Source organism: Tachyglossus aculeatus, chromosome 4, assembly GCF_015852505.1.
Source record: "Tachyglossus aculeatus isolate mTacAcu1 chromosome 4, mTacAcu1.pri, whole genome shotgun sequence".
Classification (NCBI taxonomy): domain Eukaryota; kingdom Metazoa; phylum Chordata; class Mammalia; order Monotremata; family Tachyglossidae; genus Tachyglossus; species Tachyglossus aculeatus.
In genome coordinates, this window is record NC_052069.1 from 5,152,222 (window position 1) to 5,157,292 (window position 5,071).

Below are 5,071 nucleotides of genomic sequence, written 5' to 3' on the forward strand. Positions count from 1 at the left end.
TAGAGCCAAGGAAGTGAATCGGGGTGATGGGGAGGGGAGGAGGAGCAGAGGAAAAGGGGGGCTCAGTCTGGGAAGGCCTTCTGGAGGAGGTGAGCTCTCAGTAGGGCTTTGAAGGGAGGAAGAGAGCTAGCTTGGTGGATGTGAGGAGGGATTGGGGGCATTCCGGGACAGGGGGAGGACGGGGGCCGGGGGTCGACGGCGGGACAGGCGAGAACGAGGCCCGGTGAGGAGATTAGCGGCAGAGGAGTGGAGGGTGCGGGCTGGGCTGGAGAAGGAGAGAAGGGAGGTGAGGGAGGAGGGGGCGAGGGGATGGACAGCCTTGAAGCCCAGAGTGAGTTTCTGCTTGATTTGTAGGTTGACAGGCAACCACTGGAGATTTTTGAGGAGGGGAGTGACATGCCCAGAGCGTTTCTGCACAGAGATGCCCTGTGCAGCAGAGTGAAGTATAGACTGAAGCGGGGAGAGACAGGAGGATGGGAGATCAGAGAGGAGGCTGATGCAGTAATCCAGTCGGGAGAGGATGAGAGATTGAACCAGCAATAATACATAGAAGTAGGTGCTTAACAAATGCCATAATAATAATCATTATTATTATTATCAGAGTTGAAGGCACAGAGTTGAAAGCAGAAGGCCCAAAGCAGACAGAAGTCCTCCCAAATCTTTCTGACAAATACAGATGCGGGAGCTCTATCCCAACGGAAAGTAAACAGGGTTAGATTCTATTTCCGGTCTTATGCCTGCAATCGTAACTATCCCCATGGATACACACTTTGGACAATTTATGAGGTAATAACTGGTAGACCGTTCTAAAAATGCCCCTTTCATACCCTTCGTGTACTGATATTAACAGGGCTTACTTAGCATTTTGTGGGTCAGGAGCATTTTGGAAAATGCCAACTTATGACTCATAGAACCAAATTAATTCTGCCTCCTTCAAAAAAGAAGCCCCAATCACTGTAATTAAAAATAAAATGATGCGGCAGTTTAAAGAAGCAAAACGTCTCCGTTTGTCCTCCCCAGGATTCTCCCTCCTAAAAAGACACACCTTGTCGGAAAGGTATTGGGGAAAAAAGGAGCGAACCCACCTATTTCCATCCAGGGAACGAAAGGACGGCTATTATTTTAGGGGGTTAAAATTAGTGATAGTATTTAGGTGGAACGCACCGTGCAAAGTCTAGTGGGAAAAACACTAGAGAAAGGGTTGAGAGACACAGTGTTTGATTGGCCACTGACTGGATGACTTCACCTCTCTGTACCTCGATTTCCCCACCTGTAAAATGGGGAAGCAGCACGGCTTCAGTGGAAAGAGCCCAGGCTTGGGAATCAGAAGGTCATGGATTCGAATCCCTCCTCCACCACTTGTCTGCTGTGTGGCCTTTACTTCTCTGGGCCTCAGTTCCCTCTTCTGGAAAATGGGGATGGAGACCGTGAGCCCCAGGTGGGACAGGGACTGTGTCCAACCTGATGACCTTGAATCTACCCCAGTGCTTAGGGTAAGCGTTTAACAATACCACAGTTATTATTATTCTAGACTGTGAGCCCACTGTTGGGTAGGGACCATCTCTATATGCTGCCAACTTGTGCTTCCCAAGCGCTTAGTACAGTGCTTTGCACACAGTAAGCGCTCAATAAATATGATTGATTGAATGAATGAATTATTATTATTGACAAAAGTGCTGTGGGGTGAATAATAATCAATCAATCAATCAATCGTATTTATTGAGCACTTACTGTGTGCAGAGCACTGTACTAAGTGCTTGGGAAGTACAAGTTGGCAACATATAGAGACGGTCCCTACCCAACAGTGGGCTCACAGTCTAGAAGGGGGAGACAGCGAACTAAACCAAACATACTAAAAACAAAAGAAAATATAATAATAATAATAATGATATTTCATTCAGTCATATTTATTGAGCGCTTACTGTGTGCAGAGCACTGTACTAAGTGCTTGGGAAGTACAAGTCGGCAACAGATTGAGACGGTCCCTGCCCAACAACGGGCTCACAGTCTAGAAGGGGAAGACAGACAACTAAACAAGTAGACAGGTTGATTGATTGATTCATTCATTCAATCGTATTTATTGAGCACTTACTTTCTGCAGAGCACTGTACTAAGCACTTGGAAAGTACAAATCAGCAACAGAGACAGTCCCTACCCAACGACAGGCTCACAGTCTAGAAAGGGGAGACAGACAACAAAACAAAACAAGTAGACAGCGTGATAAACACTTACTACGTGCCAAGCACTGTCCTAAGTGCTGGGGTAGATACAAGCTCATCAGATTGTCCCACTTGGTGCTCACAGTCTTCATTGACTCATTCAATCGTATTTATTGAGCACCTACAGTGTGCAGATCACTGTACTAAGGATCACTTGGGAAGTACAAGTCGGCAACGTATAGAGACGGTCCCTACCCGACAACAGGCTCACAGTCTAGAAGGGGGAGACGGACAACAAAACAAAACATGTGGACAGGTGTCAAGTCATCAGAACAAACAGAATTAAAGCTAAATGCACCTCATTAACAAAATAAATAGAATAGTAAATATGTACAAGTAAAATAAATGGAATAATAAATCTGTACAAACATATATACAGGTGCTGTGGGGAGGGGAAGAAGTTAGGGCGGGGGGGATGGGGAGGAGGAGAGGAAAAAGGGGGCTCAGTCTTAATCCCCATTTCTCAGATGACCCACTGTTGGGTAGGGACTGTCTCTATATGTTGCCAACTTGTACTTCCCAAGGGCTTAGTACAGTGCTCTGCACACAGTAAGCACTCAATAAATACGATTGATTGATTGATTGATTGATTGATTTCTCAGATGAGGGTAATTGAGGCCCAGAGAAGTGAAGTGACTGGCCCAAGGTCACACAGCAGACAAGTGGCAGAGCCGGGATTAGACTCCCAAGCCCGTGCTCTTTCCGCTAAGCCCCGCAGGGTGAATAGGGCAGGGAGAAGAGGGGTTAGTCAGGGAAGGCTTACTGGAGGAGGTATGATTTTAGTCAGGGCTCTGAGGGTGGCGGATATGAAGGGGGAGCAGATTTCTGCATGCTTAGTACAGTGCTCTGAACATAGTAAGCGCTCAATAAATACAACTGAATTTCTGCTGTCAGTGAAGCCATATCGGGGAATGAGCTCTGAGGCTCCCAGCTCCAGCTGAGCAGGGATACCTTTGACTGGACTCTCCCAAGCTCTTGGTACAGCGCTTAGAACAGTGCTTGGCACACAATAAGCGCTGAACAAAGCACAAGCAGCGTGGCTCAGTGGAGAGGCAGAGGTCATGGGTTCAAATCCCACTCTGCCAACTGTCAGCTGTGTGACTTTGGGCAAGTCACTTCACTTCTCTGGGCCTCAGTTACCTCATCTGGAAAATGGGGATGACGACTGTGACCCCCCCCCCATGGGACATCCTGATCACCTTGTAACCTCCCCAGAGCTTAGAACAGTGTTTTGCACATAGTAAGCGATTAACAAATACCATTATTATTATTATTAAATACTATAATATCAATGATAATAAGTGCTAACATATAGGAAGCACTCAAGAAATGCCCCTGAGTGAGTGGATCACACTGGAAGCTCACTGTGGATAATAATAATAATAATAATAATAATAATAATAATAATAGTATTTGTTAAGCATTTACTATGTGCCAAGCACTGTTCTAAGCACTGGGGTAGATACAAGGTAATCAGGTTGTCCGATGTGGGGCTCACAGTCTTCATCCCCATTTTACAGATGAGGTAACTGAGGCCCAGAGAAGTGAAGTGACTTGCCCAAAGTCACACAGCTGACAAGGGTTGGAGCTGGGATTAGAACCCACGACCTCTGACTCCCAAGCCTGGGCTCTTTCCAATGAGCCACAATAATAATAATAATAATAATAATAATAATAATGGCATTTATTAAGCACTTACTATGTGCAAAGCACTGTTCTAAGCGCTGGGGGGATACAAAATGATCAAGTTGTCCCACATGGGGCTCACAGTCTTCATCCCCATTTTACAGATGAGGTAACTGAGGCTCAGAGAAGTGAAGTGACTTGCCCAAGGTCCCACAGCAGACACGTGGCGGAGTCGGGATTCGAACCCACGACCTCTGACTCCAAAGCCCGTGCTCTTTCCACTGAGCCACGCTATATGTCTACCAACTCTGTTGTACGGTACTCTCTCAAGCGCACAGTACAATGCTCTACATCATCATCAATCTTATTTATTGAGCGCTTACTGTGTGCAGAGCACTCTACACACAGGAAACGCTTAGTAAATATGATTGATTGATTGATTACACAGCCACGCCCGTGCCAACCATCATGCACACATCCTGGTCTGGATTGCCCTCCCTCCTCAAATTTGCCACACAATGACTCTCCCCTCCTTCAAATCCTTATCGAAAGCCCATCACCACCCAGAGGTCTTCCCTGCTTCATCCCTCCTCTCCTCTTCTCCCACTCCCTTCTGTCACCCCAACCTGCTCTCTTTATTCATGCATTCAATCGTATTTATTGAGCGCTTACTGTGTGCAGAGCACTGTACTAAGTGCTTGGGAAGTACAAGTTGGCAACATATAGAGATGGTCCCTACCCAACAGCGGGCTCACAGTCTAGAAGGGGGAGACAGACAACAAAACAAAATATATTAACAAAATAAAATAAATAGAATAGTACAAATGTACAAGTAAAATAGAGTAATAAATCTGTACAAACATAGATACAGGTGCTGTGGGGAGGGGAAGGAGGTAGTGCGGGGGGGGATGAGGCGGGGGAGAGGAATGGGGGGGCTCAGTGTGGGAAGGCCTCCTGGAGGAGGTGAACTCTCAGTAGGGCTTTGAAGGGAGGAAAAGAGCTTGGCGGATGTGTGGAAGGAGGGCATTTCGGGCCAGGGGGAAGACGCGGGCTAGGAGTTGACAGTGGGACAGGTGAGAATGAGGCCCAGTGAGGAGGTTAGCGGTGGCAGAGGAGCGGAGGGTACGGGCTGGGCTGGAGAAGGACAGAAGGGAGGAGAGGTAGGAGGGGGCGAGGGGATGGACAGCCTTGAAGCCGAGAGTGAGGAGTTTTTGTTTGATGTGGAG